A 26,738-nucleotide genomic window follows, 5' to 3' on the forward strand; every position below is an offset into this window, starting at 1 on the left:
CACAAATATTTGTGGAGTTCACTCCAGTGATTAAATCCCTTCAACAAAGGGAAAGGACTTTACCGTGCTCTTTATTAGTTATTGGATTTTCCATTTCTTGGTGTGGGGGTGGAGAAGATGCAATAAAGGCAAACAGTTTGAAATTGATCGTTTACTTCTCTCCAGGGTAATTTCCTGGCAACTGACAAAACTCGCAGGCTATGAGAAGCAGTCACAGACTTGTTGGGAAACCTCTTTCTTTGTAGTTTAGATTATAAAAAATAATCTCTCTAAGCCCCCGATTTCCTTATTTGTAAAATGAGATAATAACACTGACCTCACAGGGTAGCTGTGAACAGGTTCACCACTACGTGGAAGTGGAAAGTGGTGCACGGCAGAACTCTAGGGGGCGCCATTCACACAGACTAGGATGTGAACAGTGCCCACTGGAGGGGAGCAATACACAACCTCCACAACGGTATGTGGCAGCCCTGGTGCTGAGAGGATCAAGGGAATAAAGCTATGAAAGCACTTTATAAACTGTAAAGGGCTGTGATAATCATCATAGCTATTGCCTAGGACATCCAAGGGAACACACAAATCCCAACAGTGAAGCCAGGGGCATGACTGAGCCATGAGCAGCTTGAATTGATGTTAGGGGCATACACAAGAGCAACAGAGAACTTTATCACTTTAGCTTCTCCTTTTTTAAAAAAGATTTTTATCCAATAAAGGGTGCTGCTCCTTAAGAAAAAGTGAAGCTGAAATCCACTGCTCTAAATTACAGAAGCTATTGCCTGGACAAATTTAGGCCATCAGTTTGAAACATTGTGAAATAAGAGCCCCATTTTAGGCATCTCGGACTCTAAACTTGGCAGTGACAAGATTGAATCCAAAATAGAGACCCTGGTTTTCATTAGGAAGCAATTGTTACTGTCCCTTCCCCCATCTTGTTTTCTAAATAATCTTTTTCTGCAGCACAATCTCTAAGTTCCCACAGCGAGGCTGAGACACACGATAAGGCCCTCTCCAAGCAGCACTGTCAACATGACATGACTGCTAGGCAGGATTTCTGATCTCATGCCTGGGCCTACAAAATCAGTGCCCCGAAATGAATGGTCCTGTGGCCGGTTGCCTATTCCTGACGCACTTTCTATGCAGTCTCTCCGTCGGATGCTTTTGAAGCCACACTGACTGTTCTTGGATGACTTATCTCGCCAAGCCAAGGAGAAGCTATCTCGAGATGACAAAGCTGGAAAGGTACCTTAGTGACTTGTGGAGCCTTGTTGTATTTCTTCAAATATTCCTCAAACAGACTTTATAATTTATTCACTCCTATCTCCGAGAGTGTAATCTACATGAAGACAGAAGCGTAGTGGGCTTTGGTCACTTGCTCCCCAGTTCCTACCGCAGTCCTGACACAGAGTCAGCACCCAAAATGGATTGCGGTGCAAGTGAGAGAACCTGCACATTTATTCTGCAAAGATGTTCTCAGAGCCTTCTATGTGTCATTGAGAGAACCTGTGCATTTATTCTTTGGGAGAACCTGCACATTCATTCTGCATTGAGAGAACCTGCACATTTATTCTGCAAGGATATTCTCAGAGCCTTCTATGTGTTGTGCGTGGACAGATACAAAAGAGACAGAATCACAGTGTGCCAACTGGGGTGGCCAATCATGCAGGCTCTCTGACAGGCAGAAACAAAACAAGGGCATTACCCTTGGGTGCTCTCAGTCTAATGTGGAGTGAAGACAGACATGCAGACAACTACCCATAAAGCAAAGCAGAATGAAATAATAGCAAATACAGTTATGAGGTGTAGAGGAGCATAAGGAAAGGAACAACTGAGTCTGACCTGGAAGGGGTAGTCAGAGGACATGTCTGAACATGTCGTTGCTGCTGAACCTTCAAGTTCAAGACGAAATTGTTCAGTCAGTGCTACAGTCAGAAAGAATAGTAAAAAAGTGGGGGAACGATCCTTTCTCCTTGCATCTTCCTCCAAAAAAATGGGCTGAACATCAGGGACACTCTGCAATAAAATACCACTTTAAAAAAAATGTCTAATCCATTATGGACTCATATTTTTAGTAAATAGAGTAAAAATGCCAAAACAAGGAGAACTTCCTATAACTGACCTAGAAGTTAAGTTGATGGCTTCCAAAGAGAAGTTGAGCAGCACTACTGTGTGATTTGGGAGCAAGTTAACAACTGTCAGATTGCAGAGGGGGTACACGGATGGGCCAGGCTCCACGAAGAACAACCATGCACCCATTCTTCGTTAGTGTTACCTCTAGTACCTGTGAGTTCTATGGAGAACATAGGGCTGCCATAGAGTTAGGGACCATGTGAGATTTTTAACACTGACATTCTATTAGTTCAGTCTTCCTGATAAATATTTTTTATAAACGAGCAGAAGTGTTGAGCTCGATCCCTGTCAGAATTATGTCCTGCAAGGAAGGGAGAGGCAATATTTCTAGGTTAGATTAGGCACCTCAGGCTCTCACAAATGGGGTTTTTACAATCTGCACATATATGGTAGAATGACTATTTTCTATATTTTTATAGTCTTTAAAGAAAGTCATTTTCCAAGGGTGCCAGGGTGGCTCAATTGGTGAAGCGTTTGAGTCTTGGTTTCAGCTCGGGTCATGATCTCAGGGTCATGAGATCAAGCCCTGCAACTGGCTTCACCCTCAGCACGGAGTCTGCTTGAGATTCTCTCTCCCTCCCCCTCTGCCCCTCCCTCCACTTGCACTTGCGCTCGCTTGCTCTCTCTCTAAAATAAATAAATAAAATCTTCAATTTAAACCTATATTTAAGTTAAATGAAGTAGGCCTGAGGTGACTTCAGGAGTAACAGCATACACTGACTGGTGTGGTCTGCTAGTTACCTTACAAACCCCCCGTTAGCACATTTCCTAAGATTGTAAGAGGGAGAGCTTTTATTAGAAAGAGTTTCAAGGGAAAGAACTCTTTCCCCTCAGACCTCTGATAGAAGTAACCTCTCTAGAGGTAGAAACAGTGAGACAAGGAAAAAAACTCTGTGAACCCTTCTATTCAACATTGAACTAGAGGTCGTAGCTGGTGCCTTAAAAACAAATAAGAAACAAAAATAAGAGGTATAAAAACTGGGAGAAAGAGGGCACCTGGGTGGCTCAGATGGTTAAGTGTCTGCCTTCGGCTCAGGTCATGATCCCAGGGTCCTGGGATCGAGTCCCGCATCGGGCTCTCTGCTCCTTGGGAGCCTGCTTCTCCCTCTGCCTCTCTCTCTCTCTGACTCTCATGAATAAATAAATAAAAATCTTTAAAAAAAACTGGGAGAAAGAAGACAAAATATATTATTTGTAGGTAACATGATTTTTTTTATTTGAAAATGCAAGATGATCCACAGATTTATTATTAGAATTATTTGGAGATGCAGGGGCACCTGGGTGGCTCAGTAGGTTAAGTGACCAACTCTTGATTTCAGCTCAGGTCATGATCTCCACACTGGGCATGGAACCTGCTTAAGATTTTCTCTCTCCCTCTGCCCCTCCCCTGCCCTCTCTCCCTCTCTCTAAAAAAAAAAAAAAGAATTATTTGGAGATGTTAGCAAATTTGCTAGATACAAAATTCGTATAAAAATTAATTCTATATCTACATATCAACAATAAAAATTGGAAAATTTTAATTTTTAAGAAGCATATATTTATAATAGCAACAATAACAATGAAAACCCTGAGAATATTTAGAAATAAATCTCACAAAGATATGCGGGATCCTTAAGGATAATATTATAAAATTTTATTGAAAGACAAAGAACAATGAAAGAAAATTAAGAGATACACAATCTCCTTGGGGAAAAAAAAAACCAATATTGTAAACTCGACAATTCTTCCCATATATATGCAAAGATTCAATGCAATTGCAATTAAAATCTATACATAGTTATGTGTGAGAAGTGAAAAAGCAGTTCTATAATGAATATGGAAAAGCAAAGGGCAATATCCTGACAGTCCTGAAAAGGGGTCAAGTGAAGGACTTGCCCTACCGGATATCAAGATTTGGTAGGAAGAAAAAGGGGAGGAAGAAAGGGAGGAGGAAGAGGTGGAGAAGGAAAAAGCTATAGAAGTTATGGGAAAACTGGTACTGGTTCACGCATAGAAAAAAAGGGTTGCAAATTTATGACAAAGTTAAAACTGCAGACGAGTGGACAAATGACACTGTTCCTTAACAGATGATAGAGTATTCTATATGGGACAATAATTGAAGCAGGATCCCTACTTCACACTACACCCAGAATCTATTCCAAGTTAACTAAACTCTTAATTGTAAAGGTAAAGCTAAAAAAGATTCAGAAGACAGTGTCTGAGAATCCCATTATGATCTGGTGGTAGGAAGGGATTTTTAAAACAAGAATGCACAAAATACAAAGGAAAATACTAATTAACTTTAAGCTTAAAAATATAAACTTTTATTCAGAAAAAGATACTGTAATGGGAGTGAAAAGACAAGCCTCGAATAGAAGATATAACTTGCAAGGGTTAATATTCAGGTTATAGAACTCCCACAAATTAATTTTTTAAATGAAAAAAAAAGTTGAACAAAGGACATGAATACAAATTTCATGATAGAAGAAACACACACACAAAACCCATAAAATTCTGAAAAGACCCTCAAGCTCTTTATTAATCAGGTAAAAGTCAATTAAAACCACAATGAGACACCATTCCAAATTCAGCAGACTGACAAAATTTAAAAGTTGGTCAAAAAGCTGGAACAATTTGAACAACAAAATCAAATTACATAGCATTGGATTCTAACCCCGAGTATAAAGTAAATATCCATGAGTCCATACTGATATAAATAAATGACTAAATGAGTTAATAAATGGGAAGAAGAGACAAATCTCCTACAGAGAAGAATAGAAGAACATTATGTAGATATTCCACTCAAGAGATATTGCATAACTCCCCGTTTCTTATGTGTGGGCTGCACATAATGACTTCCTCCAAAGTGTACAGTATGGAAAAGGGAACAAAAAGAGTAAGTTTATAGGAGACAAATCTGGCCACACTACTTCAGGTCAAGGTCAACAAGTCATGTTGGCCGTATGTGGGTACCCTTGATATGAACTGAGGTAAGTGGCACTTGACCTCTGTGATCTTCCCCCCAAACCTGTAACTCCAATATGGTTGTGAGAAAAACATCAGACAAATTCCAATTGAGGAGCATCCTACAAATTCCCTGACCAGCGCTGTTGGCAACTACCAAGCACAGCAAATTGTTGCCTGTGGCCAAATCCAGCCTACCATCTGTTTTTGTAAATCAAGTGTTATTGGAACACAGTCACACCCATTCTTTGCATATTGTCTACTGCTACTTTCCTCTACAACGGCAAAGTAGTCGTGACAGAGACTCTGTGTCTTGCAAAGCCAAAAATATTTGCTTTCTGGCTCTCACAGAAAAATTTTGCTGGCACCTTCCATCTTCAAAGCCAGCCAGGGCAGGTCAGATCCCTCCTGTGCTTCTAATTTCTCTAACTCCTCCTTATGCTACATCTCTCTGACTCCAGCCAGGGAAGATTTCTGCTTTTAAGAGCTCATGTGATTAGATCAGGCCTATCTGGGGAATCCAGAATAATCTCCCTCTTTTAAGGCATGGAAACCTTAATTATATCTGCAAAACCCCTTTTGCTACGTAAGGTAACAGTGATTTGACTATAAAGATCTTTGGAGGGTCATTCTGCTGACCCCAAAATTTACTGGGGAAGTCTTCACCCAGGACCCAGCATGACAAATGCACTGCCCAAGGCTCACCACCCCCATTTGCAGGCCTCTGACACACATGGCTAAGCCATCCTGGTTCTTTCTTCAAATCTCAAGTAGCCTTGCCATCCTTCAATTTAGGCAAAAGGACCAATTAGTTGGCTTTGGCCTATGAAGTGAAACCCATTTTATTATCCTGGCAGAGGGCCCACCACAGAGCTAGAATTTGAGAAATACCATCTTTTAGCTATGGGACCTTATGCAAATCATTAACATTTCTAGGCCTTCGTTTCTTTCTCTCAAAAATGGAGATAATGCCATTTGCATTAACCTTCTTCACAGGGCTGTGTGAGAATCATGTGAAGGGGGGAGCAAAAAAGACCATTTACAGAGGCCTACCATATGCCAAGGATTGTACCAGATTTTTGGCATGCACGATTTCATTTCATCCTTACCCCAACCTCGTAGTGTGGATGCCACTCTACCTATATAACAGGCGAAGAGGATGAAGTCCAAAGAGGCTAAGTGACTCATTCAAAGTAACACAGCTAGGAAATGGCAGAGCGGGGATCCAACCTCTCATCTGACTCAAAGCAAGACCCCTCTCCTGGAAGGATCGATTCCCTGTGATACATCACACATGCAAGAGATTGCAAGGGTGAAAAACCTAGACCTGCACCCCCTCGCCAGGTGGTAAGTGGGGAGCAGAGCTGCTGTATTTACCCCCCACCCTTGCCATGTTCTCAAGTATTTCTACACGGGGTTCTTCAAAGTCAGTGGTAGCACTTCAGTCTCTATGTTCTTATACTCTCCAAGGACAACAAAAGACTAATTCAGTCCAATAAATGTTCTGGCCTCAGTTTCCAATTTATGTCCAAATGTCTAGTTCTCCAACATCAAACTCCTCTCAGTTCAGAAACCACAACTGGCTAGATTTTTGGTGGCCCCACCATCCCCACACCAGCCACCCAGACCCCTTGTCTCCCTCTAGCAATTCTTACTCACCGCCTCCCCCCAGGGGGTGAGTCCTGGGCCAGCCAGCTCTCCGGCTCAATCCTGCAGACCATTTCTTCACAGGGAATCGACCCATGATGGTGACTGCGGCCGTAATCATGGCATCATTTACTATGGGCTGACTCTTTCTCATTATGGTCTTTAGTCTCATTTAATCCCATAACAACCTACGACACGGGTGCTCATGTTAAAGATGGAGCAACTGAAGAACAAGGCAGCTGGGTAACTTGTCCCGGGTCACACAGTACATAAATGGCCGGGCCAGAATTTAAATCATTGCCCAAGGTCAGAAGTTCTCAGTTCAGGCTACTGGAAAATTTGCTTTTGAAGCAATGCTTATCCTGCAAACCCCAATGTCTTTTCTTTGTCGGAAAGACTCAAATGAAGCCAAGGGTCTTCTCGGTGACCACGGGGCATGGGGGATGAACCCTGGAAGATTAGGGATTCGGTAGAATCCAGCAAAATCAGGAAAGGACAAGATTTGTTTCATCTCTTGGCCCTACTTTTCCTTTTTAGTCCCCTCTTTGGTGACCATGGAGCTCTCTGGTCAAGGTCACTGGGGTCCTGTCAAACCTGGCTACAAATCCCTATTCTGCCAGTTGGGAACTTCCAGCAAATCTCTTAATTCTTCTCTAGTCTAGTTACTTCATCTGCAAGATGGAGATAGCACACATACTTTGCAGCAATGTTCTCAAAGTGTGGTCCTCAACCACAGCATCAGCATCATCTGGGACCTTGTTCTAGATGCAGATTCTCGAGTGCGTCCCACACCTACTGAATCAGGACCTTTGGAGGTGGAGCTCAACTCTCTGTATTTACAAGTCCTCCAGATGATTCTGATGCACACAAAGATTGACAACCACTGCATTAGAGGGTTATTTTGAGCTTTCAATGAGATTAAGTCTATAAAGAGCTAAACCTGGCACACAGTTCCAGAAACTGGAAGATCAGGATACTTCAGATTCCTTTAAAAACAGGAGGAACTATGCATTGATGAGTCATCAACACTTTAGTGTGAACTAGTTTAAAATATTTTGTAGGAAGCATTTGTACAAAGCAGTGAGATTTAGTAAACTGTTTTTTTTTTTTCTCATTAAAAACAAAAACAGATGGCAGAACTGGGGCTCAAAGAGGTGAACATTTTTCCCAAGGTCACCTGGAGAGAAATCCAGAAATAAAATCCAGACTGACTCTGCACTTGGTTCATTTTCCATCCCCCACACTCCTGTTTAGCATTAACTATCAGCATCCTAATGGGAAGGGAATTACGCAAGAGCTCATCAAGGCCCCCGCACCGGCTCAGGTCAGGCATAGGGACTGAGGCGCTGGCTGGCTGTGGGCTGAAAATCTGATTCTCGGAGGCCGAAAGTCTCCTGCCTGAGGAACTGACTAACTGTTCTTGCATCTGCCCTACTTGCTGATGAACGGAAGAAAGTGTGACCTTCATCTGCGAGAAGGCATTCATCTCTCATTCCTGCTAAAAATAAAAGAATCATTGTAACCAAAACTCACGCAAAGGCTGATTTAAACAGATCTAAATAGGTCACGCACTATAATTCTTTTACCGTACTAGCCAGCTACTGTTCTAAAGGTGACAAAACATACTTGCAGGTAAAGGAAGCCTGATCCATTTTTAGTCTGAGCTGACGAAGTGTACTGGTGTGGTGTCACTGTGTGGGAAGGACCCTGTGGCCACAGTTTCTGGACAGTGATGCTGGAAGTTGAGAGTCCATAGTCAATGCAGGGTTGAGATATTTTTCCTCCGTATCAGGGACCAGGCAACATGCTAGATGGATGGGGTTGGGGTCTCACGGGAAAGGTGGAGTTGCTCACTGAGACAGTCGCCATGTCTGACAAGAGCTGAGGGAAAGGCCAGAAAGGCTAGAACATTCTCCAGCCCTAACTGTAAAGACACGGAGGCATCAGGGAGGTCTGTGTCTGCTGGCTTCCTGGAGTCTAAGAGTAAGGCCAGCCATTCTGAGCAAGAGCTAGAAACTGGCCCAAGCAGTTGGGGGGATGAGAGAGGATAAGCAAGTGCAGGGGCTGCATCTGCCAGGCAGCCATGGTCGGGTTAAAAACCCCATATTAAGGGATTCCTATTGCTTTATTCACCTTGCCATTTGTGTGTGCCTCCCTAAAGACTTCCCTTGGGTTCAGTGCAATCTTTTGAGAGTTCTAGCTCACCTCAGATATGCTGGCAGGAGCCAGGAGGAACTCTCATGTCTACACAGGAACCTCAGTATTCTAGAAGCCACCTGAAGGGGCCACAAGAGTCAGAGAAGCCTACAGAAAAGGAGAAGGCTCAGGAAGAAAGGACCTTAACTTTGGAGTTCTGAGTGGTATTTGATTTAGGCAGCAGGCTTCTACAACAGCTAAATCTCTAAGTCTGGTGAGTAAGCTGAATCCTGGTATAGTCTTCATTTTTTAAAAGCATAATTTAATTTCTACATATAGCCCAGACATTCCCTTAGATACTGTCCCAAGTGTCAGATCAGAGAAGACCCGCTCCCTGCATCTGGTACCCCTAGGAAGCACACATGTTGAGGGAAGGTACCCTGCCCTGGGCAGACAGAAAATTTTGCACACCCCAACAGGATCCTTCTACCTAGAAGTTGCCCTGCCCCTTCCTAGCCACGGGATCTCCTGGGGATGAGGGGGAGAGGTTCCTCCTCATTTGTCAAGTAACCTGTGTAGCTCATGGGTAGAGGGAAGTCATCAAGACCTCCCTGAAATTGTCAGCCTGTGGACTTTGATCACTTTTTTTTTCATAGTTCAGAGAGGTCTTCATGATCTGGCATCTCAGGTAGAAGGAGGCTCAACCGAGGCAGGAGGAGTTTTGCCATTGCTGAGTCGGGGTTTTTAGCAGCTAGTGGAAGCTGCGGCTCTGTGGTTGTCCCCAATGTGAAACTGAGGCCCGGAATGGGGTGTGATTTTCCAGGCCGGAGCAGGTGAGCAGGACATCCACCATCTTCTCTCTCAAGGAAGGACAAAGGAAAGAAGTCAGGACAAGAGGGGGCAGGAGAGAATAAAGGCAAATGCGGCGATCACGCACCTGTCACTGGCCCTCGCCCCTCACACCAGCACCTCTGATGAGCTACACTGGCCAAGCCTCATTGGCCAGACCAGGGAGGTCCTACCCATGCAGAACGCCTTCGCCCCCTCTCCCTTGGGTAGGATCTAGCTGCTGCCTCTCTGTCTCCCTGTCTTGCTCACAGCTTCTGCCTTGGGCAACCCCGTAGGCTCCCAACCTGCACATGTGGCCTTCTCAGCAGCTCACATTTCTGCCTCAGCCAGGTGTGCCCAGTGCTGCCGCCTGCCTTCACCAGCAGGAACTCTTGCCAAAGATCAAGCCCACAGACTTTCTCCAGCCACGGATTCCTGAGCAGTAAATTCAAAGGTGCATTGTTTCCAAGTCCATTTATGTTCTAATATAGTGGAGAGTGCTCTGAGTCGTGGACATTATACAAGTCATATACATTCTCTAAGCTTCAACTTCCCCACTGGGAAATGGGAGAATTAATAATAAATGCGCTACCTACAGAGCTATGGCGAGGATCAGTGAAAGATATGCATGACATTGCCTACCTGTGTCTGGCACAGGCTAAGAGCATCTTTGGTTGGTAAAAGTATAGCTTCTCCCTTGTCTAGTGGGGGAGATAACCCTGATTCTGTGAACAATGTACTTTTCACAACTCTGACAAGTATTACCTTCAAAAGTTTAGACTCCGGATTATAATTTAGGTTCTGGCATTTTCACTTTGAGACATAACATTAAATGCTCTAGCTCCAAGAGGACCTTTTGAGGAATGCCTGGATAGGTCACTGCCTAGGGACACACAGCAGTAGGTGTGTGGGCCAGAATTTGCATCCACACTCATCTCGTGCTTTCCACCACATCTATATTCTCGAAGTGTGGGCTGAGGACCATCTGTACCAGAGTCACCTGGGAAGCTGGTAAACAATGCAGATTCCAAAAATAATTGAAAGCAGAGTCTCAAAGAGATTTATACACCCATGTTCATAGCAGCATTATTCATTATCTCCAAAACAGCAGAAGTAACCCAAGAGTCCATCACCAGGCGAATGGATAAGCAAATTGCGGTATATACATACAATGGAATATTATTCGGCATTAAAAAGGAGGGAAATCCTGACACATGCTAAGGCATGGATGAGCCTTCAAAACATTATATGGGGTAAAATAAGCCAATCACAAAAGAAGAAATACTTAGGATCCACTTACATGAGGTACCTAGAGTAGCCAAATACATAAAGACAGAAAGTAGGATGGTGGTTGCCAGAGTCCAGGGGGGAGGGGAGATGGGGGAGTGAGTGTGTAATGGGTACTAAGTTTTAGTTATGCAAGGTGACAAGAGTTCTGGAGATGGATGGTAGTGGTGTTTGCACAACAGTGTGAGTGTACTTAATGCCACTGAACTGCACACTTAAAAATAGTTAAGTTGCCAAATTTTAAGGTATGTGTATTTTACTACAATTTAAAATAACAGTAAATTTTTTAAAAAAGAAGAAGAAATAAATAAAATAACAGTAATTTTAAAAAGAAAAAAAATGCAGGGCGCCTGGGTGGCTCAGATGGTTAAGCGTCTGCCTTCAGCTCAGGTCATGATCCCAGGGTCCTGGGATCGAGTCCCGCATCGGGCTCTCTGCTCCTTGGGAGCCTGCTTCTCCCTCTGCCTCTCTGTCTCTCATGAATAAATAAAAAAAAAGAAAAAAAGAAAAAAAATGCAGATTCTCCAACCCACTCTGGATTCTCGAAATCAGAGTTCCTGGTGGCGGACTCAGGACCTGTGTTAGGAAGTTCTGCAGGTGAAGCTAATGCACACCTAGACGTGAAGGCTGCCGCTCTTCCATTTGGCTCACACACAGCATCTGAAAACCAGGACATGCATACCAGTGCACAGGCGGGGCCACTCACAAGAAACTTACCAAAATGAATAGACGAGACCATTGTTTTCGCGCTAACCAGAATCACGTGATCCACTTTTCTTTTGTTTGAACCAGGCAAGTGCCAGATGCCTTTCAGCCCCAATACTCAGCAGTTCCCCGATACCTCTAGCATTTTCTGGGTACATATGCTAGCTCACTTCTCATTCTGGAACAGGATCACTACCTGGGGGTACTGAAGTCCTGCCTGCCCCTCTGTACTAATTAAAACCCCTTTGCCAAACAGGCACTAAGAAAGAGAGAAGCATGTGACTTCTGGGAAGGGGGTGCCTGCAGTAATCTCCAAGGCGCCACCCACACAGCGTGTCTCTGCTTCTCTTCAGAGAAGTCCAGCCACCCAAGCTGCCACCTTCTCTGATACCCCAGAACTCTGGCTGCAGGATGGAGAGTGGATTGGGGTGAGGAGGAGGGGGTGTGTAGGTAAAGGTAGATGTGAGGTGACCTGCAAAGACACTGTCCCAGGTGAGACTGTGGTGTCTTAGTGAGAGTGTGGCTGGGGGAAAGAAAGAAAAATGGATCTGAGATCTATTTAGAAGACAAAACGTCAGAGTTCTGTCTAGATTGGATATTGGATCCAGGAGAGCACAGCTGTGTTGGGAATGGCCTGCTTTTTGAGAGGATATAAATGTGTCCTGTGGACTAAATGTGGGCCACGTGGGAAAGAAAGAACTGGAGAGGAGCCATCTTCACTGAAGGGGTGAAGGGACTTCAGCAGCAAGGAGCTAGAAGTGAACGCTGACATTCTTAGAGGCTAGGAAGTCACATATGACTTCCCTCCTTGGCTCCACTGGCAACTAGCCCCCATCCTTAGGTGCTTTCCAAAAATTACCTCATTAACATGACAAAAGACACCCTTATAGCTCTCATCACTTAGGAAAATCCAAGGGTTTGAGGAGCTCTGTACCAGGAACTTGGTCCAAGACCACATAGATGCTTCTTCTTATAAATCACAGCATCACAACTGGGAAGTGAAAACATGGAAAGAGTGAGCATATAGAACTCTTTTGAGTAGTATGACTGGTTAACACAGTTATAGAGGTTAAAGTTTTGCAGGTAAAAGAGGGCTCATTTTTAATGCTTGAAGGTATGTAATGAGAACAATCCAAGAGAGGAGAATCATCGAAGGAATTAAGTCTCTAAGGAGGTGACAGAACCTAGGACTTTGGGAGTGAGGCCTTAAGTAGGAGCAGGACCACCTTTTAGAAAGGAAAGCAGAGATACATACATATGAATCCAAGCCAGAAAAAAAAAAAAAAAAAACAGTCCAAGTCAGTGTGTGGATTTAGTGCTAGTCACTGCCCCATGACAGCTGTCTTCTTAATGGCATAGATGTCTACAGTCATTTAGCAAAAGAAGGTGCAGGTTAATGGTGAATGGAAGGAGATTGGCATAGGATGAGGGGTACGTGAAAGGTGAGGACACAGCATGGGGGGGCAGAGCAATGAGTGGAGGTAATTCTTTAGAGAAGGTGTCTATGGATAGAAAGAGATTGTGTGATAATGAGCTGGCAAAGTGGGCTCGTGGAAATGGTTGGTTGGTTTGGGTTTTTTTGTTTTTTTTTTTTAAAGATTTGATTTATTTATTTGACAGAGAGAGACACAGCGAGAGAGGGAACACAAGCAGGGGGAGTGGGAGAGGGAGAAGCAGGCTTCCCGCCGAGCAGGGAGCCCGATGCGGGGCTCAATCCCAGGACCCCGGGATCATGACCTGAGCCGAAGGCAGACGCTTAACGACTGAGCCACCCAGGCGCCCCTGGTTTGGGTTTTTTTTAAAAGGTTTTATTTATTTATTTGAGAGAGAGAGAGCACGAGGGGGGAGAAAAGCAGAGGGAGATAGAGAGGCAGACTCCCTGCTCAGATGTGGGGCTCCATCCCAGGACCCCAGGATCATGACCTGAGCCAAAGGCAGACGCTTACAGACCGAGCCACCCAGATGCCCCTGGTCGATTGTTTTTAAGGACTATTGTTTTGTGTTAAGATGGGAAAAGCTTGAGCATGTTGCAATATTGATGGGAAGGTCAATTCGAGAAAGAAAGGTCGAGAATATGCTGGAGAGAAAAGAGAATGATCCAAGGGCAAGTTGCCAGTAAGGGCTGCAGAGGCAGTGGAGGCCCTGGTCTTGCAGAGGAGGAGGGAGACTTCTATTACAACAGAGACGCAGGCGGAGGATGGGACAAGCGCAGATGCATTTTCAGATTGGAGGAAAAGGAGTTGTAGGATTTCCCTCTACAGCTGCTCCAATTTCCCTCTTGAAGTAAAAGGAAACACGCTGAGAGTGAGAAGAAAGAAAAATAGGGTTTGAGAAAGCTACACTTTATGTTCATATTGGCTAACAGAGCATCAAAGGAGTATCTATAAAACAAAGAGAACAAGGAAGGGGGGAGGGAGCTCAGGAGGGAGGAGGAGGGATAGAAACCTTGTGGATTTCCTCTGATGTATTTTTTTTTTTTTATTTATTTGAGAGAGAGAGAATGAGAGACAGAGAGCATGAGAGGGAGGAGGGTCAGAGGGAGAAGCAGACTCCCCGCTGAGCTGGGAGCCCGACGCGGGACTCGATCCCGGGACTCCAGGATCATGACCTGAGCCGAAGGCAGTCGCTCAACCAACTGAGCCACCCGGGCGCCCCTCCTCTGATGTATTTTATGTCCTGATGGACCATGAATGGTGTTCACCGTGGGGGACTCTATAATGAAACTGAAGAACAGTTCATGCCATCACAAAAAAGCATTTTGTCAGAATATCACATTTTAGTAATGGAAGGGGCCTTGGAGATTTCCTAGTCCAATATCCTGGAAAACTCACGTCCAGATTGGGGAAGTCTCACAGATGGGTGATGGCCGAACCAGAATTAATAATACCATGTTGCCCACACCCAGACTACGGACGCCCGCCCTGTGGCCAGACCCCACAAGGCAGAGACTCATCTCCCGCCCAGACGCCGCCATCAGCCCTTGCAGAAGGGCTTCCCCTGGGTTCAGGCAGGAATTCATTGAGCCACCTCTGCTTCTGTCTGCAAAAGTCTGCCTCACTGTTGGGTTCAAGAAGTTCCCACAGTGATTAGCAGAACTAGGAAACCCATGGGACTGGGATTCTAGAGCAGCCTCATTTAATGGGTTCAACTCCATGAAGAAGAACAAGTAGCTGCCAACTGGCCTGGACGTTAGGGTTGTGTTCTTTGTATCTCTGCTGCTTTGCTGGGCAATGTCAACCCACACAAGGTACTGTGTGTGCTTCCAGCACATCTCAGAGGAAGGCTTTTGAAGTTGGACTTCTTGGTATTTGGAATCTGGAGGGAACAGTCCTCAAGTCATGGTGCTTTGACATCTCTGCTTCATCACATCTTTTATTCCCAATCCTAAAGGCCCCAATCTCATTTTGCAGATGGAAGAATTAAACCAGGTGACACAAGCAACACCAAAACACTTCTGTCATTCCCCCGAGGATGTTTGTAATCAAGAGGGGTTTCAAATTAGGGCATACAATAGCTATTATTGTGTCATGCCGTGATATGAAGGCACGTTGGCACAAAATAAAATTGTGCTCTCCAGCTTTTCAGGATTTGTCATTTCCTTTCTGCCTAACTATTGTAACTGAGGCTCCCATCAATCACCGTGGAAGGTAATGTCTCAACAGTCATAATGTCTAACTGTGAATTCAGCATGTCCCGAAACCAAGGTCCCACCACTGTCTCAGAGAAGCTGTCAGACAAAGGGCAAAGCCCACACCATTGTCACCAGAGTCTAATGGGGATTCCATCTCTCTGGGAGGATGGAACATTTTGCTTCCTTCTATGTGACGATAATAACAGCCACAATTATTGTTCTTGGAAATGGAAGGCCTAGGATATGGAACCAAAAAAAAAAAAAGGACAATGGAAAACTAATATATCATTAACATGCCTTTGGGGAAGTTCCTTTGGCAACTACAAATGCATTATCCAGGACCAACTTGAAGATAAGAATCAATTTAATTAATTTTAAATGGCTTTGTGCATTGAAAAAGCCAAGGACTAAAGAAAATGGGAAGCTGGTTCAGATGTTTTCTGGGGAGGGAACTGTTACAGAGAGAAGATAGAGCTCTGGGAATGCTCAACCCTCTACCCCTGTCTGTGGGGGTAGGGCTGGTTTTCAGTTCCACAGTCCTTCAACAATGAAGTGTAAGTATCACAAGTATGAAAAGCAGAGCTGGTTTTAAAAGACCGGAGTTCAAACCTTGACTCTGCAATTCATTCATTGGGCAACACGAGCAGGTTACCTAACATTTCTAAAGGCTCACTCTACAACTGATGGAAGATTTCCATCGTGGCCATTAAGGTATGGTATCAGACTCTCCAAACATTTCCCTGCAATTCCCTTCATTTATCATAGATATGCTTGTGGTGCACCTGGCTTATTCCATTATCTGCTCAATCGTCTGATCCCATAGTACCTATCTGATCTGCATGGTGCCCACAAGCACGTGGTGGCCGATTGGTGGGTCTGTCACAAAGCTACCTGTGTGTCCAAGCTCCACACCTAGCCATGGGACTCCAAGGAAGTGTAAGGCTCCACCTCTGGTCTCTGAGAGTTTTCCATCATATCCAAGAGATGAAATGTACAAACCCACAGAAAGTGAAATGCCATACAGGGCCATATGTGCTTCATGTCCTGTGACTGGCACACTTATTATCCTTGGAAGAGAGCAGAGGAAGAGGCAAAGGAAGAAACTTCCTAGAGAGGAGGGCTAGACCTGAAAAATGATAGAACTCAGGTTATTCCCTGCTGACTTAGACAGAAGGACAAAATAAAGTAATAGACACATGTATTTAACACCTCCAGCCCAGAGCCCAGCAGATGGAGGAGCCCAGTCTTCCCAAATGGGTTCAATCTCTACTGCATTCCTGAAGCCATACAAAGCCTCCTCCATCACCAAAGAGGGACAGTGACACCTGAGCAGCTGTCTGCATCTGTACTTGAGAAAGAGCCCTGGTGTTGGGCCAAGGCACATCCCCCCAAAAACCACAGCCAAAGGACTTGGTTGGAATTAAGTTGGTATCCCTCTTGTGCACCAAGGTCTGAGTCCTGTGGGCACACTCAACAGCACACCTAGGGCTTCCAGGGCCCAGTGGTCAATCCAAGCCAATACCAGAAACGGTTCTTAAGCATTTGTGTCTAGCAAGAAATAGAATGATGAATAAAAAGATAATTAAGAGGTGGTATCTGCTTTTAAGGAGTTCATAGGCCAGCATGAATCAGAAAAGTATACATAGAACCACCCTACAAGACCAAATAAGCTAGTAACAGAAGAAATGTGTGCTTCTGAAGGTCAATGAAGAAACAATTAGACCATATAGGTGAGATCAGGAGAGGTCTTTTGATGGCAAGAAAATGGCATCTCTATTTCTGTTCCCTCATCCATAACCTGGAGATAATATACGTACCTATATCATAACATCATTATAAGAATCAAATAGGTTTCCAATATTAAAAACTAAGGTACATACTATTAATATTAAATATTAATATTAAAAACCTGGCATATACTGACTACTCATTAACTTATTAATGGAGGATGACCTTGGAGGATGGGTAGCATCTTATAGATAAAAATGAGGGGTGGGAGAGTTCAGTCTATCATCAAAGCAAAGGTAATATCTGTTTTTAATCAACGGTTTATCTCATAACCAGGGAGAAAGGAATCAGAGATTAAAAGGAATCTGCTGGAGACGGGAATGTCAAAGGCATGCCCAGGAAGCAGGAAACATTCTGTTGGGAGTGGAACAGAGCTTCACATTGACCAATGGGAGATGGGGCATAGAGGCAGTTTGGGGAGAGCCTTGAATATTGGTCTGGAGAGTTTGCACAAATTCTTAGGCCCTGCCAATGCTTCCATTACAGAAAATAACCCAGTCATCCATATCTTCTTAATCTGGCAAGCCATGCAGATGGACCCAATTTTGAGTGTGGCATCACCACTTAGCCATTAGAATGAACACAGTCTTTAGAGCATCAAAATTGAAAGTTTGCAGCCGAGCGAGTCAAAGTTATTGATTAGTGCTTCTTCTGTGCCTAGTGTCTCCTGGGCTGGACAAACATTAGCTGCATTTGTCTGAGAAACCTCGCCTCGGTCTCACTCAGCAGGATAAGGAACAGGCAGACTGTACAATCCAAGTGCCAGGAGAATGGCTGGAGAAACACACTTTAGCCATAAATAGAGAGATGCACAGCACTTAGGACCAAGTGCAAAACTCCTTTTCAGGCAAACCTGCCTTTGCTGGAGGAAAAGAGTAAACACAAGATCAAGCAGCATGGCCAAGCAGTCAAGAGGCAATGAGCCATCAGGTAACAAAAGGATGGGTCCAACATCAGTGCTCTTAGTGGAAGACACGGGGACAGGAGGTGTCCGGAAAATCAGGAAGGTCTCCAGAAGTCAAAGAGGGCATCACAGAGATGGAATAAAGATAGATAGAGAAAGACCGGGGGGGGGGGGAGGTTTAAGAAATCTCAACAAACTATCCCATCCATTTATTTATTAATAAATATTTATTGAGCATCTGTTCTGGGCTAGGCACCGTGCTGGGCAATGAGCATGCTAAAATCCCTGTCTTCATGAAGCTTACATCAAAGTAGGAGGACAGAACAAAAATAAAAAGGAACATAAATATGTAATCCAATGTCACAGGAGAAGGACTATGCAGGAAAATGAATTTAGGTCAAGGGAATGGAGGCATGCTATTATTGATTAAATGGTCAGGGTGGATGGATTAGTCTGCTCGGGCTGCTGTAACAAAGCACCACAGACTGGCAGGCTCAAACAAGAGAAGTTTGTTTTCTCACAGTTCTGGGGACTGGAAGCCCAAGGTCAAGGGGCTTCAGGGTTGGTTTCTTCTCTGATGTCTTTCCTTGGCTTGTAGATGGCTACTTTCTCACTGTGTCCTCACAAGGTCTTTTCTCTGTGCGTGCACATCCCTGGTGTCTTTCTGTCCACAATTTCCTCTTTTTATAATGGAATCGGTCCAATCAAATTAAGACCCAGTCTAACAGCTTCATTAACTTAATCACCTCTTGAAAGGCCCCATCTCAAGTACAGTCACATTCAGAGGTACAGGGAGTTAGGACTTCAAGACGTGAATTTGTGGCAGGGGAAAAATGCATCCCATAACAGTGGGTCTTTTTGATGAAGGGACCGAGGTGCCATGATGAATTGAGCTATGAAGTTATCTGGGACAAGAGAGAACAGCTAGTACAGAGAAAGTTCAGCATGCTCTACAAACAGTCAGTGAGGTGGACATGGCTGGGTAAAGTAAGTAAAGCGGAGAGTGGGAGATGATAGTGGAGAGGTAGCCAGGGACCAGATCACACTGGGTTTATGAAGTCAATTGAATACAGATTTTGAAATTTGGGGAAAGATTTGGAGGGTTTGGGGCAGTTCAGTGACATATTCTGACTTACATTCTAAAATAATTATTCTAGGTTCGGAGTGGGAAATTAACTGTAAGAAGCATGAGTGGGAAAATGGAGACCAAACAGGAGGCTATTATAATTGGCCAGGAAAAAGAGGCTGGTGGCTTGGACCAGAGATTACAGGGAGGTAGTGTTATTTTTAGTCTATCCAATCTCCAGTCCCTGTGCTAGGGTATAGTCAGGTGTGTGAGAAGATAGAATTGGAGGACAGCTTGCCATCTTTCTCTTCAAGGAGATAAGGACAAACCAGGGACCAGCTGTAGACTTGTCACAGAGTTAAAATGCAGACAGTTTGCAAAGGACTTGAGATGTGGAATCTTAAAGAAAACCACACTCACTCAATTCCCCAATGGCCCATCAACGTTATACAGTTAATAGTGAGTCAGACAAGGAGAATGAGCCAGGCTTCCCACTGATTTATGGCAATCCTGGAGATTTAAAAGCATAGCTGAATAAAAATTTCCACAGTCAACTCTCAGTTAGCCACACTTTTGGAGCAGAAAGGTTGTAGAAAATCCAAATACCTCATATTTGCTATTACTGCATTAAATAGTTGTAAAAGGAGATTTCAAAATTGAGCAAGCAAGTCTAGCTAAAGAGTCTCTTCTACAAGAGCGTCAGGAGGCTGCCAGGGAGGAGGAATTTATGTGAGTCCTCATCAGAGAAACTATGAACTTTTTGCTAACTACAAGCCCTCAGCCTGGACTTAACTCCCTCCTCACTGAGACACCTAAATTGTTTGCATTCTTCACTTCGAAGAAGGGAGCAACTGGATTTGACAAATTTTAAATCCATGATTTGCATATTTTCTCAACCAATCCCAGCTAACCAAGTTTCAATCCCTGTTTTACATAGAGGACCTAAGTGAGAACTACACTCATGACCTTTTGCCCTTCTAACTTTGCCCTCTCGTTGTCTTCCTTGGATTCTACCTGAATCTGTATTTCCTGAATTGCAATTCTAATTGCCCAAAGAAATGTCTGTTTGCTTAAACTTTCAGTGAATTCTTCCTTGGTCAATAGGCTTCCCCATCCATTCAACATTATCTATCTCTCTTACACTATTTTGTCTATCACAATATATTAAAATTGTCACTCAAGGCATAGGGAACAGTAAATATCCCTTGCCAGTAAAGAATTCACCCTGAATAATTCTTTTTTTTTAAGAGGGGGTGGGGCAGAAGGAGAGGGAGGGAGAGAATGTTAAGCAGGCTCCATGCTCAGCACAGAGCCCAAAACGGGGCTCAATCTCAAGACCCTGAGACAATGACCTGAGCTGAAATCAAGTGTTGGACGCTTAACCGAATGAGCCACCCAGGCATCCCTCATCCTGAATAATTCTGACACAGTTCCAGCATTCATAGCCCTTTAGACACAATAATCAATATAATCTACAGTTGAGTCAAACCATCTCATTTTCAAAGCAGTTTAAAAAAAATTTTTCCTATTTATGGCTCAGAACTTCTATAGGGACCCCTAATGCCCTGTCACTTTATTTCTATCAATGGAATTCTTATCTAGAGTAAAATTCTTGGCTTTTCTGGAGGAGCATATACCTCTTTGGTGGGTGCCATGTCTCTGGTCTGGGTGGAGTTAGTATTTAAAAGCAATACCCATTTGTGGTCTTGCTCTCTTTCCTCATCTTGAGACTATGAAACCCTAACTCATGTCATAGTCAGGGTGGACCCATGTGGTCCCATGTGGGAAGGGGGTGGGGAAGTCAACAGGGAGGAAGGATGGTTGCAGACTCAGGCTGGGTTCTTCAATTCAGCTTCTCCAGTGATAAAGGTGGATACTCCCATGTCCACCTAGATGGTTCCTGTCACTTCACTGATTGTCATCCAACACCCTAGACAATGATCTTGAAATTTGGGGTTGCTAGTCAGACAAAGCTAAGAAAGATAACTTAAAATTCAATCAAAAACAATTTTAATATCCAGAAAAAATTTGACCCTGAAAATTACGAAGAAAAAATAAAAATAACTAAAATGGTCATGCTTGAAAATCTTTTGAATTAGACTAGAAGATGCTTAAATGTCTTAAGAGCCAAAAATGCAAAATCTCAACTGCATGGAGATGAAGATTTACTTGAATGGCCAGAAAAATTAAGTCAAGCATACTTTTTAAGAAATGAAAGCTGTGTGGGGCACCTGGGTGGCTCAGTCGTTAAGCGTCTGCCTTTGGCTCAGGTCATGGTCCCAGGGTCCTGGTATCGAGCCCCGCATAGGGCTCCCTACTCGGCGGGAGGCCTGCTTCTCCCTCTCCCACTCCCCCTGCTTGTGCTTCCTCTCTCACTGTGTCTCTCTCTCTGTCAAATAAATAAATAAAATACTAAAAAAAAAAAAAAAAAAGAAATGAAAACTGTGTGACCAGCTCCTTTAAATTACAGAGGCTTTGTTACAGATATAAATAGAGCCCAGGACTGGATATTGTTGCTAACAGAAAATCCGGTCAGTTTTAGGGCCAAAATCTTTTGTTGTACAACATTATTGTTGGGAAAGGTATGTCCCAAAGTAGTTTAGGATGATGTGATTGTTTAATTAGTGTGTAAGCATCTTTTAACCAAGACAATTTAGAACTAAGTAAGTAAATATACAAGAAAATGACATTTTTAACATTTATATATTTAAGAAAAATCATTTTTTTTAAATTGGCCTATTTTCTTGCAGATGAGGTTTTTAATATCAATTTAAAATGTACAATTGAATAATTAATTTAGACCTTTCTAAAACTGAACATTTTCCAAGTTTATATTCACAGCATTAGAATATTTAAGAGAGTTCAAATTCACCATAAACATAAGTTTAATTTATTAGATTTGTAAGCTATTTAAGTACTTTGAATGGTTTTATTTCTAACTCAGACAACTGATGTATTTCTAAATGAAACCAGATTATTAAACACATAAATGAGCTTGAAATGCAAAGGAAATTTAATTAGGTTGTTAAAACTCAAACTGATTATTAAATGTGCTAAATATATAAAACATATAATAATATTTGTAAGTAAACTTAAAAGGTTAAAAAAGAACTCGATTTTTGAATTTGTAACTCTAAAAAAATTAAGTATTAATATTTGAAACCAGAATTGCTTCTAAATAATGTCTTTTGCACATAAAAACCAGGCATAAGGACACAAAACTCACATTAACACATGCCATGAGAGAAGGAAAGTGCTGTGGCCCATTGACCCTTCCAGCCAATATCAATAGGCATCTGATATGGTGGTCAGAGTGTAGGATCTGGGGCCAGTGACCCTCTGTAATGTGATTTTATACAAATTCCTTAGTCTAACTCTGATTCTTTATCTATAAAATGAGGCCAAATAACAATAGCTATCCTACTAGATTGTTCTGAAGAGTGAATGAGACAATTGGTATAAAAAAATATTTTTTTAGGCTGGGGCGCCTGGGTTGCTCAGTCAGTTGAGCGTCTGACTCTTGATTTCAGCTCAGGTCATGGTCTCAGGGTCATGAGATCGAACCCCACGTTGGACTCTATGCTGGGCATGGAGCCTGCTTAAGCTTCTCTCTCTCTCTCCTTCTCCCTTTGCCCCTCTGCTCCCCCACTTGTGCTCTCTTTCAAAAAAAATAAATAAATAAAATAATAAAAAAAGAACTTGCTAACTATAGAATTATAAAATCAATCTCTCTCTCCCTCTCTCTCTCTCTCTCTCTCTCTCACACACACACACACACACACACACACACCAGTAGTTATTGTTGCATGGGGGGCGGGACTTCTTGCAGAAAAAGCTAAGGTATGAGAGGAAAACTGAGCAACATCACACTGCAGAGTAATGATACAATCAATACTATTTATTTCATTTTATTTCATTTCATTGCTACTCTGTATTATTCTGGATACACAATACTACCTTACAGTTTTCCTGGAGGACAAATAATGCTCTGAATTTCAACCAGGAAAGGGCCAGGTTCCCTGCGTGATTCTTGGACATATTTTAGTTTGGGAACTACTCCTTCAAATAATTAGGATAGATCATTTAAAAAATAATTTATGGTGCCATAAAAGTATGAACATTATGCATCCAGGATTGAACAGAGGATGCTGAGTTCATAGTGGCTTCCTCCCCACCTATGGTGAAGTGGCAGACATTCTGTAAATGTCCTCTGCAGATACCTCTCAGCATTCAGGGAACCCTAGGTCTGTCTCCTGTCCTTTTTTCCAGACATGTTGACTTTGTTCTCCATCTTCAGTCTCTATTTCCAGGGTCTACGTGCCTTGTTTCTCTGGCCCTTACATTTGTGATCAGGTAGACCTCCTAAATGGCTCCATTCCCAGGTTATGCCTCTCCTGACCCCCCCACAGTTACTTTCGTCCCTTCCTTGGCTCCATTCTCTGCAGCCTGAGAGAGGCATCGGACCCCTACACCTAGCCCAGATTCCCAGAAGCACACTTGCTCTCATTCCAATTGGAAGGGCATTCACACAGAATGGTCTCTGGGGCAGCCGCTGTGCTCTGTCCTCTGGGAGGCATTCTGATCCTCTAGCATGGCCTGAATATGCTTTGAAGGCCCGTTAATCAAAGTCTGGCCCATGGACCAGCAGCAGCAGCATCCCTGCGTCTTGTTAGAATGCAGAAACGCAGGCTCCTCTCCAGACCTCTGAAATCAGAGTCGGCATCTTAACAAGATCCCTAGGTGATCCATGTGCACATTAAAGCTTGATAAACACTGCTTTGAAACACTTTTTCTTGTAATGCTAATAAATCTGAAGAGTCCATACTGAATCTTTAAATATTGGCAAGATCCTCAGATCAAATATTTTAGATATTAACGTGCATTATAATAATGACCCTGTTGCTCTTGTTAAAGATGCTGAGTCCTGGAATCCTACCTTGGAGATTCTGCTTCCATAGGTTTGGAATTTGCACTTCTACAAGCTCCACCAGGTTTGTCAATGATCCTCATGGGAAAGAAACACTGGACTAGAGAGCAAGAAATGAAGCCGAAGGTCCACATAGGAACCAAGCCTGGAGACTCTAAACTTGTACCATGATGTTCTCTCTAATGAGGAGAGGGCCAGTCCAAGTCCCTGTCTAAGGAACACAGAATTGTCCATCAAGCTCCTGAGTTATTTATACAATTTCAGAATGAAGAGAGAGCATGTGAGTGAGCAGGATGGGGGAGTGGGTAGATGCAAAGAGAGAGGGAGGAGGAGAATCTTAAGCAGGCTCCATGCTCAGTGCAGAGCCTGAGGCAGGGCTCCATCGCAAGACCCTGAGATCATGACCTGAGCCGAAATCAAGAGTCTGTTGCTCAACCACTCAACTGACTAAGCCACCCAGGTGCCCCTAAACCTAGTAATCCCTTAAAGAATATTTTTTTGCAACAGTGTACACGTTTCTATATTTGATACTGTGTATATTTGCCCATAAATGCATTTAAGTGGCTGACGGTCAAGTCCACAAACGCTGAAAAGCTGGTAAGTATGAGGTTTTCTCTTTTTGTTTATCTAACTACTGTGTATATAGCAGCATATTGGTTTTATTTGTCATGGGAAACTGAATTGTCTTTATAAAAGCACACTGATGGACTGGGGGTTGAATTACTCCTTTGAAATGAATCACAGGACATAAAAAATGCATGGTTCTGAATCATATCAAAACAATTACTCCGATAAATTTAAGATAAACCAAATATCAAAATTTTGCAAAGATTAAGAATGAATGTCTATTTGCTCTTAAATTGTTTGGGAAGAAAAAGGCAAACAAGCATGACATGTTTACTGCTGGGGCAGCTAAGTGTGACCATGCTCAGCTCTGCTTATTAATAGACCAAGATACAGTTGAAGAAGTTTAGGTTTTATTATTATGGGAACTGTATTTAGAGACTGCTTTGGTAAAAAATAATCACATTTAACACAAAACATAGACAGTGCTTTTGAGTGGATGATAGGCAAATTACTTTGTTAACAACTTTATTGGGGTATAATTTATGTACCAGAAAATTCACGTATTTTAAGTGCGCAATTTAAAAATCTTTAGAGAAATTACTCAGTTGTGCAACTATTATCAAAACCCAGTTTTAGAACACTTCTATCACTACAGTAAAATCCTTTGTGTTCTTTCACAGTTAATCCCTATTCCCACTCCCAGTCCTGGCTAGTACTAATCTAAGCTAATTTTTTTTTTTTTTTTTTTTTTCAGAGAGGTAGAAAGCGGGAACATGGTGCGGGGGGTGGGGAGGGCAGAGGGAGAGAGAGAATCTTAAACAGGTTCCACATCTAGTGTGGAGACTGATGTGGGGCTCAATCTCATGACCCTGAGATCATGACCTGAACAGAAACCAAGAGTTGGATGCTTAACTGACTGAGCTACCCAGGCACCCCTAAGCTAAATTATTTTTTTAAATACTTTTTTGGGAAAATGATACTGTTTTCTCCTGTGTTCCATTGGAGAAATCATCACGGGGCGGGGGGGGGATGTTAGGAAAAATGACAGCAGAGTATTCTATCTACAAAAATAATCAGGATGCTTACCCAGAATACACCCAAGTATACTGAGAATAACAAATATTTGGCAATCTATAAGTTCAGTGGCTATATTTAAACCTAAAACAGAATCCATGGGCTGAGATCCAGTTTTGGTAGAATCACAGTGCCTGAAAAGACATTTACTAGTAATTAAAACCCAGATGGAGCATAGGCAGCTGGATAAGTTTACCTGGAAGAGCAACTTTGGCTCTGCTAAGGTTTGAAATCTGTTTTCAAATGGCTCAGAAAAACACTGAGAATTCAAGGTTTTTTGCAACAGGAAAAATAAGTAATGACTCTATGTCTCCATACACTGCTTATGCCATTGATTTACTTAAATACTTGCTTTCTTCCACATTCATTTGCTTTGCAAAATTTGAGTGCTTGCTTTGTGGTAGGTGCTGGGATGGAATGACTAACAGACTAGACAGTCTCCTGCCTTCACAGAGCTGACAGTTTAACTCTCTGTGATTTGGGAGCTCATGCAAATCAGTAAAAGAACAGCATCTCCATGTTTTAGCAAAATGGCAGCATGTGCTGTTGGCCAGCCATCAAGTGGGCTTTGGAACCAGAGGCCTACCCTGCCACATACTAGCTTCTCTCACATAATGGTTGAGACTTTGGAGAACTTGACATAGGAAGAATGTATTTTGCATGTAGGACAGATGTCCTTGAGGACCAGAGGGAAGACTGGGGTAGGCAGAATAATGACTTTCCCCAGTATGCTCATGCTCTAACATGTGAATATGTTACCCTATATGGAAAAAAGGGATTTGCAACTGGATTACAAACCCTGAGGATGGGGAGATTGTCCTAGATTATCTGAGTGAGCCTGAGCTAATAATCACAGAAGTCCTTAAAAGCAGAGTACCTTTCCTGGCTGTAGTTAGAGAGAGACAAGATGGAAGACAAAGGATCAGAGAGATATAATGTAAGGATCAGGCCCATTGTTGCTGGCTGTGAAGATCAAGGAAGGTGCCCATGAGCCATGAAGCCTCTAGCAACCAGAGAAAGCAAGAAAACAGATTCTCACACAGAGCCTCCATGAAGGAAAACAATGCTCTGAGCATCCTGTTTTGTCCTAATGAGACCCCATTTCAGT

General features: G+C 43.0%; 1 long non-coding RNA gene across 2 annotated transcripts in view; it reads right to left on the reverse strand.

The window, feature by feature from the left end:
* LOC115940838 (uncharacterized) overlaps positions 1-26,738 on the reverse strand; it is an 88,826-nt gene that overhangs the window by 15,770 nt on the left and 46,318 nt on the right. The window contains exon 4 of one of the 2 annotated variants that reach the window (XR_014138309.1): positions 4,420-9,713. The exons of the other annotated variant lie outside the window; for it this stretch is intronic. This is a non-coding gene — a long non-coding RNA (uncharacterized LOC115940838). Of the gene's footprint in view, positions 1-4,419; positions 9,714-26,738 lie in introns of those variants that run through there. 2 annotated transcript variants of the gene reach the window in all.

The sequence above is a fragment of the Leptonychotes weddellii genome, chromosome 10 (assembly GCF_054177405.1).
Source record: "Leptonychotes weddellii isolate Sample4059 chromosome 10, ASM5417740v2, whole genome shotgun sequence".
Lineage (NCBI taxonomy): Eukaryota > Metazoa > Chordata > Mammalia > Carnivora > Phocidae > Leptonychotes > Leptonychotes weddellii.